The sequence below is a fragment of the Furipterus horrens genome, unplaced genomic scaffold, assembly GCF_987537825.1.
Source record: "Furipterus horrens unplaced genomic scaffold, mFurHor1.1.pri manual_scaffold_11, whole genome shotgun sequence".
Lineage (NCBI taxonomy): Eukaryota > Metazoa > Chordata > Mammalia > Chiroptera > Furipteridae > Furipterus > Furipterus horrens.
The window spans coordinates 48,495,237-48,508,771 of NW_028327181.1; positions in this window are offsets into that span (position 1 = coordinate 48,495,237).

Consider the following 13,535-nt stretch of genomic DNA (forward strand, 5'->3'; position numbering starts at 1 on the left):
CCACCCTGCACTTTTCATTAAAAGCATCTGACAATATTTTGCTTTCTTGTCCAGTTGTATGAAAGAGTCCTGTGGTTTATCAGCCAAATGGAATCTCCATGAGGATGAACACTAATGTAGCCCCAAAATCTAATACCATGTTTGCTGAAAAATAATACTGTCTAATAAATATTTGGTGAATAGATAAACAAATAACAGCCTCAGATAACTTAGCACCAACACCAGTCCCAAAGATTTCAGCCTGAACACTTTCCTCCAGATCACTTACAAGAGTTTTCACTTTTGGGAAAGATACAAATATTTCTTCATTCAGAGATATGTCAACAGAGTGCTATTCTTGCCTGCCAAGTAACAATTAAACCATTTTACAATCTTTTAGTAATCCAAACAAATAAATTAGTCTTTGGCAGAAAACTGTTCCAAAGGCATCAAAGTTTGCCCCTTGTGAGGTTTTCATATATAATGCTTTGTTTTGATGTTCTCCATCTATATGGAGAATTAATGTTAAGAAAGAATTTTTGAAACTCAGCCTGTGTTCATTATAATTGGTGATGAGAAGTTATTAGGGTTGCCTTTATGAGAACCCTGAGAATAAAAATAGATTATCCTGAGTAATTGATTTGCTTGCATCTCTTTGAAACTGTAAATTACACAATTGAGAATGTTTCTGTGTGTGTGTGTGTGTGTGTGTGTGTGTGTGTGTGTGTTTTCGGTGTTAGAAAACTTAGAATCTAAATTTGGAGCAACATAACAAGGATTTACTCCAATTTTCAGGTGCAGATTTTGTACCTACCCTTGCCCTTCTTTTCTTGCCTTCTCTTTTAATTTCACTTCTGTTTAATTCATCTCTCCTAAGCCCCTGTGGAACAAGGCAAGGTCTCAAATAATGTCAAAATAAATAATGTCAAAATCTATCAAAGCCATTTATTTTCTGTAACCCTTTGAAGAGGCAAACTAAAGCATGGATATTGTTTTAGTAAATGAGACAGGCATGCATTCCTTTTTCACAAACCATGCAGCGGCCTTTTTTTTTAGGCTAGGTGATATTCCATTAAACACCCACTAACTTTGGTTATAGGCGGCATTATTATCTGGTATGAAATCTAAACTCACTGCTATGTAGTTCCCTCTGGGCTTTTTTGGGGAGTGGGGAATGGAGTGTGGGTGGAGCATAGATCACACTACTTATCTCTCTAGCTCAGGGACTTTGTGTCAAAACACCAGAGCTTTTCAATGGCCCCTCATGTGGGTCCCATCTGGACTTCACCTACTGTATTTATACCTGGTTTGACAGTTCCACCCTGTATTTTTTTAAGTAATTGATCTAATAACTGGTCTATTTGGTAATTTGCTAGTTAAGTCTGAGGCATGGAATATGGAGACTTAACTCAGACTTTTGTTCATGTCTCAAATCTGTTAAACTTATCAGCTGTGTGACTTTGGAAAAATACTTACCCTATTTGTGTCTCGGTTTCCTCATCTGCAAAGTGAGATTAATAGCAGGAAGCTGTGGAGATTAAACAAGTCAATACGTATACAGTACTTGTCACAATGCCTTTTGTATGTATGGCTTGTAGTCACTAAAAATGTCCTGTTACGTTGCTGCTGTTGCTGTCGTTTATGAGTTTTACGTTTGCATAATATTCACTTAACCAGCTCCCTGCACCTCCAACTGACCTCACCCTTTTTGTGAATATAAAGAGTCTAATATTTTTCGTCTTGCAGTCCCTTATCCAATACTCTCCTAAATTCCTTTCTTTTTTGGAGAGGGGGGGCGTGTCTAATTTCTAGTGTTTGCCTTCCGGTTCTCCTTACTTAGCCTTTCCATTTTTTAAAAATGGCAGGAGAAAACCCTATTTTATTTTGCCAGCTGACCATGAAGAGTTGTATGTGTGCTTTTGTTCTTTTCTTTAAAGTGTCAGGTCTTTTGCTTCCCTGACATGCATTTACCCTGGACTTTTAGCAAGCTATTCTAAAATAGTCATCAGACTGTCTTAGCTTTTAAACTCTTCTCTTCAATTTTTCCCCTAACAAATGTTCCCACTTGGCCATTAAGCTCTTTTCATGAAAAATAACGTGAGGCATTTCTCTGGGTTTCCTTCTCCCTCTGGAAAGTAAAAATTGCCCTGACAACTGCTCACTAGCTTTTCACCCCCAATTCCTTGCTGCAAGACTCCCAGCCATGTCTTGGGGCCAAGTACCACATATTACCTTCCATCTGGATTGTTCTACAAAGCTGCCTTCTCAGAATCTCTGTCTCAGACCTGTCTCTTGACCAGTTTTTCTGCCAGCCTGGTTGGATCCCTCTATTGCCCATTCTCTTACCCGCTCAACAATTAGTTGACTGTTATAAAAATGTTGCCATAAACATGGGAGTGCATATGTGTCTCTGTGACCTGTCTTTATTTCCTTTAGATATATACTTAGAAGTGGAATTGCTGGGTCATATGGTAGTTCTGGTTTTAATTTGAGGGGGACTCTTCATACTGCTCTTCATTGCAGCATTATTCAGAGTAGCCAAGATACACATTTGAAAAAACAAAATAAGTGTCCATTATGGATGGGTGAATAAAGAAGATGTGATATACATATATAATGAAACACTCTCTGGCCATGGGAAAGGACATCTGTCATTGCAACAGCATAAATGGACCTTGAGGACATGATTCTAAGTGAAATAAGTCAGAGAAACATACATACAATATGATATCTCTTATTTGTGCAATCTAAAAAAGGACTAGCTCATAAAAGCAGAGAGTAAACTGGTCATTTTCCGGGGCTGGGGAGCCAGGGAGATGCAGAGTGTTGTTTACCAGCACATGCTTGCAACCAGCTGATAAACAAGACCCGGAGACCCAACACACAGTACAGTGACTACAGACCACAAAACTGTACTATAAACATTCAAGTCGCTAAGAGACCAAATTTTAATGGGTCCCAACACTAAAAGAAATGATGATTATGACACAATAGAGGTGTTTAACTAACACCACTATGGTAATCACATTGCAATACAAATGTAGCAAGTCAATATGTTGTACACATTGAACTTCCACAGTGCTGTCTGCCAGATGTAACTCAATAAAAAAGCAGCAACAGAAGCCCAAGTACTTGAGTAGGCCCTCTTGTTTGTCCGGTTCTCTGCTAAGAGAAGGGAGCTCCCTGGTGTACAGAATACCCTTCCTGCCCTTGGTGACTTCGCATTCCGATAGGAACGATGTTGTGATGGGGGTGAGAGCAGGATGGGGTGGTACTATGCAGACATTTAGCAGAGGTGCCCCGCTCAGTTATGTTGTTTTAGGGAAGGCTTGCCTAAGAGCCTGATATATTAACTGAGATAGAAAAAGAGAAGGAATTATTTCAAATGTCATTTTACAGCAGTAGGTATTGGGAGCAGAGGAAGCTGAGTCATGTTTCCATAGATGGAGTGACAATAAAATAGAGAAAACATTGAACCACCTTTTTGAAGAAACTTGGCCATGCGAGACAGAAAAGAACCTGGTGGGGGAAGGAAAGTACAGGAGAGGAAACTGATAGAGACAAAATAATTAGATGCATCTAGGGACTGGCCGTCTGGATATTATTTCCCAGGAATAGTGTCATGTCAACAACAGAAAGAGAGAGTTGTAAGTAGAGGAGGTGACCACAGGCCTAAGCGGCTACAAAGAGTTGAAGTTGGGGCCATCGGAACTAAGGATACAGGTTAGATGCGTTGTTAACATGGAAGCTGAAGCCAGGCAGGCGGCCTTGGAGTGGGGAAGAAGCCTGTAAGCCCTGGACTGAAGATTTCAGCAAGTGAGGATGAGCCCTGGAAGAGTCGATGCATTCAAGAAATAGTAGAGAGCTGCCTAATCATAGCCTGGACTCCAAAGTCCAAGAAACATGGGTTCAAGTCCAGCTTCGCCTCTTGCTGTGTGACCTTGGACAATTCACCTTGCTTCTCCCCATGCCTCACTGTCTGCATCTGTGAGTGGGAATAATCAGAATGCCATCCTCCTAGGACCATTAGACTGTCATATGAGAATAATGGCACATGATAAATGCTCAGTCAAGAAATGCTCCATCTACCTAAGACAATAGATACCATATTCCAAAGTGAGGAGCCTGGGTGAGTGTAAATTATCAGATCAATTATCTAAAAGAGACACAAACCCACAAAAATCACAATATATTTGTGGCTCTACTCTGGAGGGAATAAATAGAAGTTACAGTTGTTGGCTATAGGACAGGAATTTGTACAAAGAGTTTTCCTGGAGAGAGTGATGCTTGGAGTCCTCCCCATACTCTCCCCATAAAGGAGAGGGGGTGGCTTCAGTGTAACTAACTGGGGAATCCTCTAGGTGATCCCTAGAGTATGACAGGCAGAATGCATTGGGGTCTCACTTCCTTCTGAGAAATCTAGAGGGTTAACTGCTGTCAAAAGAGAGGTGTCTGCCTTGGGTTCAGCCTGTACTCTTGGTCAGGGCAAAACATGAGTTGCCATTTCCCATGGATCAGATGGAATCCCACCACAGAAGGAGCTCCTGTGCAGTTATATCAGGTCCTGTCCAGGCAGGGTGACTGGAGGGGCTACAGCACCTGGGCAGACTGGAGCTAGAGAAGGAGTGTCAGACTCCGAGGGGCTGCAGAAGGAGCAGAACAAGTCTCACAGGAAGTGGTGTCTATGAACCTCCCCTCAGACGGGCTGCCTTCCAGAGCAAGCAGGGTGGGAGCTTAGGAAAAGATGTCACTGCCAATGAATGAAGATGGAAGAGCTCTACGTTAATTCAGACGGGATAGTCTGGCTTCCAAACTGAGGTCATGCCTGGAAATTTAATGACTCTGGAGTGATCAGAAAATCTATGGAACTAGAAGACTTTTTTTGCTTTGTTACATTTTGTTTTGTTTTGTTTTATGTTTTGCTTTGTTTTAGAAGAACAAATTACAGAGGGACAATGAGACGTAAAAAATATTTTGCTTTTTTAAACACACACAAGCTCTACATGTTTAACAACACATCACACAATTATTATTAAATGATAGGGATGAGGTTCAGCAAAAGTACAGATGCTTGTTTGACATGAATCTTGAAGAACTGAGCTGGACTTGAAGTTGGAAAATTTATTCTAGAAGCAGCCCTGAGGAGAAAGAGGCAAACCCTAGCTTTGACCCAGGGATACACAGAATCGGAGTGAGTCATAGCCTTCTATGAGAAGTCATGGGAAGGCCCTATTTTAGTCAAGCACAGAGGAGAAAAAACATCTGTGAGGAGGCTGATGTGTAGGGAGAGTTTATGCGGAATTGGCGACTGTGTGCAGAGTGCTAGTTGAGTCAGGAGGGTAAGTGGAGAGCAAAATGGACAAGAGAAAAGGAAGAGAGTAAATTACAGAGACAGCGCTCCACTTAAGACAGAGTGGAGACAGGGTAGGTGAGTTCCATAGAATCGGGAGCAGCAGCCTAAGCCTGAGCCAAACAGGTAACCGTGACCTGGCCTGAGAGCACTAGAATGGGCAGTCGCCTCCATCCATCAGTCCCAGTGCCAGCTTCAGTGCATTTAACTGACCAAGTGACTAGTGAGGTGATCTGCTTTATGTATAATCTATTTTATATGTCAGATCAATTTTCCATATAATCTATTTTATGTATAAAATTAATTTTATATATAACCCTTTACATATATTTTGCACACATCAGCCTTATAGCCTAGGTAAATCAAGCATGTACAAATGTGTACTAAGAGCATAATTCCATTATTAGTCCTCGTCACATATCAACCTTAAGTGTAATATTACAACTTCTATTGCACATTGTTATACATTATAGGACTCTGACATCATATATGAATAAGAAATAGACATTAAATAATGTATGTATGTACGTATATACATGTACACATGTATACATATGTGTGTGTATTTAACAGATAAGGCAACATAGGCTCAAGAAGCAGAGCTGGTTCAAGGACACACACTGAAGCAGTGACCACAAGAGGACAAGCAGAGCTCCTTTATACAATGTTACGACTGACTCATACTTCAGTGTTCGATGACGGGCAGCGCTGGCCTTGATTTCCCCCTCTCTCTCCCGACCCGCTACTCATCTGTATACCTATGACCTATCTGTATCATCTACCCATCATCCATTTCACATCTATGTACATATCATTTTTCTATCATCCATCCATCCATTTGTAGGGTGTTTTATTTTAATTATGTGTAATTTAGTGATGTTTAAATAGCATTAACCACATGTTTGTGCCTTAGGCAAACCTAACCCAAATCAACTGATCTTTACCTCATGTTTCTTTAAAACCGAGGTTTCTCTTAAACTCAGGATTTTATGAAGATATTAGTGAAGCCCATCCCACTCCAGAGATTAACTTAGAAAAACTCAGGTAATTCAATTTACTTCTTAGTGCTTCAGGCATTTTACCTGTAAAATTACAAAACTTCCGATTGCCTTCTTCACAAGAAATACGAGGGGCCAAGCATGTACTCCCTGGGGGTCTCTGCAGGGCATCCTGTCATGTTGGCTTCCTGAACAGAGGGCTGCTCACAAATGGAAAGAGACCTCGTAGCAAGAACACAAGCCCAGTGTGGAATCTAAACACTATTTAGCTGAGTATCAGGCAACAGCTTGCGTTTCTGTGTTCCCTGAGTGTGATTTGAGTAAGGGAGCCTGGCCTGCCACCCACATTCTTGGCAAGTGATGAGGTTTACAAGGAACTGTCCTCTGTAGGCTCCTGTCTAGGAGCATTTTGAGGGACTTCAGCAAGAAGTCAAAAGCAACATATTGGTGCTGCTATCAGGCAGAATGAGATCCCCACTTAAAAGCCCTGTGTTTGGTGTGTTTGGGCTGCTCAGGTTTGAATGGAGGAGGTGAAGGACTCTCATCAAGTGTACACTGCAGTAAGTAGGTGCTCAGGGAATATTTGTGGGCGTGACCCTCTGACCTTGGAAATCAGCTAAGGGTCGGAACGTTCCATTAATTCTACAGACAGCTCTTTTATTCTCTTGGTGACTAAGGAGTCTGGCTCCCTCTTGTTCCGACCCCCTGCAATGCCCACCATTCACGAAGGTCTGAATGTTCCTCTGCCAGACACACTTCATTTGGCAAAACTTGTTTTATGAGCTCATAACGTCAGTTCAGGAAATGAAGGGTGAATTTATCTAAGATATCTTTTGTTTAGACTAGATGCTAAGAATGCTTACCCAACCTGGAGATACATTTAAATGTTTCACATTTTTTATTTTTGTGGATTTTTATTGCCTGTCTCAGTTTGAAACTACATTCTGTGCTATCTCTGGGTATGATCGTTATTGCCTACATTTCTGCCTACGATCTCCACAGTGAAGAATCTCACATCTATATCTCTAGGTCAAAACCCTTCATGATTTTTTATCAGAGCTGTCTTCACAAAAATTATCATGCCCATGTACCACCTACATTATAGTCTCCTTAATATTTTTCTTTAAGTTGATTTACTCTTTATATATCTATATCTATATCTATACTTATATCTATCTATATCCATATCTAATCTATCTATAAAGCTTTATATCACTAAGATAAATAGAAAACCCAGTATTAATTATTATAGCTATTTAGCACCTATTTGAATGTCCTCAAGGCACTAGATATCACCAAGTTCTGTTGATTTGTTCAAAAACAACTCACATTTGGTCTTATTTCTCTTTCCTCACTGCCAAAGGGTTAGATTTTGCAACAGTCTCCTTCAACTTTGACCCTTTCATTTAATTCTTCAGCTGTACCAAACTATTGGTACCATATTTCATTATCCTAGGGTGCACTTTTTCACACTTTTATATCTCTGAGGTCAGCATGCATATTTCAACTGATGGCGAATCAGAGGCTAATTGGCAGCACTTTTTTGCATTTTAATGGTACTCATGAAAAATTGAGGCCTTACAATCCATGGCATTTGTTCATGTTTCTGCCCAGGGATGCCCTTCCCCACCTGCTTCTTCCATGCCTTCTTGTGTTTTAAGACTCAGTTAAGAACTTCTCTGTTTAGGAAACTTTCTCAGACTTTCCTTTCCCCAAGCTGGCTTAGGTCTGTCCTTCTCTGGGTCCCATAATATTGGCACATATCTCCATTATTATAGTTCCACATTTTATTATACATGTCTATGTAGGGGTCGGTGTCACCCACAAGACCTCCCCCTTTGCAGGCAGTGACTGTATTATACTCAGTACAGGCAGTAAAGTCCACTGATTACAGAGCACAGCTTGTAATCACCAGCTATGACATAGGGGAAGTTAACTTCTCTCTATCTCTTTCTTTATCTGAAAAATGGGGACAGTTTTAGGTACCTATCCCAAGTCAGTGAGTGCATGTGAGAGCTCCTAACAGTGCCTGGAGCTATATAAGCATTTGTTCTTAATAATATCTTTCTATCCTCAATTCCAGCATAAAACTAAGGCAGGAAAAAAATTAGAATTAAATATGTCACTCATGCTTGATTCTAGGAAGATAAAACTTTCTGCTTTCTGGCCAGAAAGTCCCTAACCATGAAGCTGGTGACACATCTAAGTTGTACAAATAAAACTGATCTTTTCTAAGGACAGGAGGTCCTAACCCTACTTTATCCACTGAAGCTCTTCAAGGTCATAGACTCACGCTGAGCGTTCAGCGAAAAAGTAACTTAAAGGTCACAATTCTTGGCCTCACAATTTTTTACATTTTATAAACAAAATTACACTTACCTAACACTTAGATAAATGAAAATAAATATCCTAGTGGATAAAGAAAAGCACATTTGTTCTGCAGCTGATGTCATTTGAAATCACGTTTGTCCCCTGTGTATTTTGAAAGAGGCTGCATGAGGCTAATTAGAAAAAGAAAAAGAAAAACAAAAGAAATATTCTGGACACATCTGGTGCATGCCACCTTCTCTTTTAAACACTGAATTATTTAACAATCATCATCTTGTTGGCTGGTACGGAGATTGGACATTTCATATATCATGAGCCAATAAACTAAAGAAAAAAGTCAGTAAGGGACATGGAAGAATAAGTTAATACAAAGGCCTTTTTTTTTTTAATTTAATTTTGAAAAGGAGTAGATAATCCTAGTCACCAAGTGCTAAAACAATGTATGGGTCTATATTCATTGTCAATAAATAAGAAAGTTAGAGGGAGGGGACGCACAAAACCTTTCTCTTATGCTCATTTCAGATGTGACCAAGTCTGCATTTCAGTGTGACATGGTGTTTTCTGACTTCTGGGAATATCTTAGTCCTCTAGTTTTGCTCCTTCCTCTGAGAACAGGTGAATTCAGGTTGAGGGTCAGAGGTGGCCTTCAAACTAGAAGTGTCCTAATCTGATGCCTGGAACTGATCATTAGTAGCTCAAGTAAATCTCATTCAAAGAATTCTTTAAGTACATTTAAAAGTATGTTTAAGAACTCTTAACTACCCAGTTGCTAAAGGTGAGGACGCACCGTGTTGGCAGACGACGGGCACTTAGTATCTGCTGCTACTTTAAGGCCCCCACTTCGCACTGAGCAAGAGCAGGTTATGGAAGCTGCACTCACACATAACTGCCAACAGCTCGGCGAGGGCGGGGCAGCTCGTGAAGACAGAACAGCCTTCTGCTTGGAAATGATCGTATTGGCATCATACCGATGAATATGAAAAAGTCAACAAACTTGTTCCTTTACTAATATAAAGGATCCATGGACATGTACAATGAAGTGGGGATTGACTGTGGGAGAAGGGGTGGGCTGGATGGGGGGGAGCAATGGGGAAAAAAGTGGGACAACTATAACATAAAAACAATAAATAAATCAAAACATTTTTTAAGTGTAAAAACAGTCAATAAACTCTTCAAGTCACTGTTTTGATGCAGGGGAAATCACGTGAGTTGGAAAACTTTTAATGGAATAACAGAAAACAAATAAACAAAATCCCAGAATTTGTTGTATCCCATATATTGCTCCAATCTATAGACAGATAATCTCCCCCCCCCAAAAAGTATATTTTTGTATGTATTGGTGAATTTTTGAGAAGGGGCATGCACAGACTCCATCTTTCTGTGCTTGGACAGCAGATGAGTCGTACTCACTCCAGGCCCCGCCAGCCTGTTCCGCGTTTGTCCTCGTCTTTACACCACCTCCTATAAAGTCTTGGTAACAGAACCCTGAGTCTGGTTCAGCTTTTGCTCTCATGTCCTGTAACAGATATTTCAAATCTTCTCCTCTTTCCTCCTACACTTTCTTCCTCCTACCGCCCTTGTTCTTAGCAGCCTAAATTTCCTCTTGTTTTCCAGAGACACGGGAGCTCTCAGAAAGAACAACTTTCACTCCCTGGGATGACCCGAATTTAAGCTCAGCTCCATCCCTGCTGCCACCGGCAGTGACAATGGCCTAGTGACCCTCTCTCCACCCGTACGTACCCTGGATCAATTCCATCCTGCCTTCTCTCTGACTGTTTCTTTTCAGTTTTTTAGTCACAGTCAATATTTTATTTGCTCATCCTCAAAGGTCTGAAGCTCTGTATTCTTCTCCTTCTAAACACTCCCTCTAGTTTTCCTCAACTGCTCACATGACTTTAATTAGCCCCTTACAACCTCACGGTTTCAACATGCACTCCTCCTGCTCATCACTTCAATATTTCAAATCCATATACGCAATATTCTAATAGGAATTTTAACTTGGAAGACTTTTCCAAATCAGCATGTATGAACTGAACCCAGCCGGCTCCTTCCCTCTTATTGCCAGTCTCAGTAAGTGGCACCACTAGCACTGACATTGTCTAGGCCTAAATGTTAGACCTTGTGTTTGACCCCTTGATTCTTTTTCACTCCCTTAATCACCAAGAATTTTTGGTCCAGCTTCTAAATGCACCTCAGTTCTATTTACCTCTCTACATTCTCCGTGTAATTTTCCTAGTTCAATACAACAGCATCTTTTACCAGAAGTGCTGTCAAAGAAAAATTACATATCAGACACTTGTTAAAAACTGTAAGATTTTAGCCCTGGCTGCTGTGGCTCAGTGGATTGAATGTCGGCCTGCAAACCAAGTGTCACTGGTTCGATTCCCAGTCAGGGCACATGCCTGGGTTGCACGTCAGGTCCCCAGTTGGGGGCGCGTGAGAGGCAACCGCACATTGATGTTTCTCTCCCTCTCTTTCTCCTTTCCCCTATCTCTAAAAATAAATAATTATTAATTAATTAATTAAAAATAAAACTGTAAGATTTTATTCAGGCTCACTGCAGTAGGAGAGAGAGCCTGCACTGGACTGCAAGTCACAGAAGTGACTGGGCATTTTAAAGGGAGAATGAAGGAGGAAGGAGAAGAAGAAAACAGGGACTTAGTAGGTCAGAGAAATGGAAAATTACAAAAGAATCAGAGGGGTTAGTCAGTACAGATCATCTGTGTCAGCTAAGTGGTGTTTATCAAAGTTAGGGTCCTACTCGACCACAGAGATTGGGAAACAAGAGCCTTGTCTTTCTTGATGGTTACATTTCAAAGAATGGTTCCCAGGACCTTGAGAAAGATATTCCTGGGTAGCAGAAGATACAAGTCAAATGAACAGAGAAAGAATTTACAATTGTAGGTTTTTTTAAGTAAATGCACTAAGACAAGGGAGGCCACAGGCCTATGGTCAGGTTTCGCTATAACAAACAGTAAATTATTTTGGCAGCATTAACTTTTCTCAGGCAGGCATTTAAGAAGGTCAGTGTTGTCATCCTAGGGACAAAGCCTTGAGCGGATAGGAACTATGCTAGTATTTGTTCAAGTCTCTCAGTGTGGGGTGAACAAAATCACTTGTGATGAAAGTTGCAGTTCATATCATCCAAAGTTGAGGACTAGTTGAAAAGGGGATGATTTTTCAGAGCCAGACTAGAGCATGATCAAGGCAAGAATCTCATTGTCAGTGTTCTAACACAAACCATCTGTGAGCTTGTCCCAAACATGGCTCCCAGTAATTCCTCCCATCCTGTACCTACCTACAGGTCACTCCTCCTGTAAGATGTAGAAGTGAACAAAAGCAACTCCATCTCTGGGTCCCAGACTGCATTTCCTTTTGAAGTTTCATGCTGTGACCTTTGACCGACCTCACTGTCCTTAGCAAGCATACCCAAGCCTTCTAGCTGGGGATTATCTGTGTTCCTTAAAATGTAGCCATAGATATTTTTGTTAGTAACAATTGAAATGGCATGACAACAAACATAAATATAAAACTGGTGATGTTATCTGTTATAAACTATACTCCACCACAGGACCACTAGTAGTTATGGCTCCTGGTGCCACTGCATTCTCTGTTCCTTTGTCTTGTCGATTATCGGTACCTACGTTATACAATAAAAACAAGCACAGTAACAGAAGACTGAAGCAAAGAATGATCTGTGCAGAATTGCTAGGTCTTTGGTTTTACCCTCACCCAATTTTCCCTTAAGTGAGTTGCCCTATAGCAAATTCTGTGATAGTCTATGGAGTTGCCTGTATCTTTCTCCAGTCTGAAACACCTTCTCATTATGCCCCACAAGCAGATAGCTTCTAACAAGAGATGGGGACCATTTTCCTTCCCTTGAATCTTGTCTTGTAACTTGTTTTGATTAGTAGAATATAAGAGAAATTTCTGGCCCTTAAGAACCCTTTCACGTTCTTAGAGCCCTGAGCTGTGATTTAAGTAGTTTGATTCTTCCACTGAGGAGAGAGAGATCCAGCCAGCCCCCAGCATTACAACCACCCCAGCTTAGGCCCTGGACACAGGAGTGAAGCTATCATGGATGTCCAGCGTCAGACAAGTGCCGTGGAATGGAGCCTTATAAAGTCCCCAGATGATGCCTTTTGAAGCAGACATGGACCATCTTTGCAAAGCCCTATAGAAGTTACAGAACCACCAGTAAATAAATGCTTATTGTTTTCAGCTATTATTAAGTTTTGGGGGTGCTTTGTTTCACCTCTGAATACACACACACACACACACACCCTTGTGCACATTTGTAACATCTCTTTCTTGTACTTTCCTCACTTTGAGACATTCAGCGTGATCTTCGGAGAATATTTCCTTTTTCTATTACAATATTTTATTAGCTAACATTTTTGAAGAAAAAGTGGTTAACTTTGATGGTTTAATTCCAGGTATAGAGAGTTCAAATTTTTGATGATTTTAGCACACTTGTTTTTATTGTGGGCTATTTCAGTGAAGTCAACCTGATTAAGTAGATGGATAAGGTAAGACCATTTGTACGGTGTCACCTTCCCCAGTGCCGATTACCACAACCACACGACTGTAATTAAATATGCAGTGTTAATGGAGATAAAGTTTTCCAATTTCCCTAGTGAACTGTGAGAAATATAAGGTTATTTATAAATACTATAAATACAATGCGTAATTCTGTCCTATATAGTGGGAGACAAGAGGAAGTGCTGGAGATTCTATATGAGGGAGGGGCATAAGAGGGAGGGGTGCCCACCTAACTCTTTGTCGAAAAGCACACATGGCAATTGTGAGGACACTTCCCAAGCCACAGAACGGACGAGGCCTCAACATGTGTCACAAACAATTCAGAGCTGGTGGTCGCT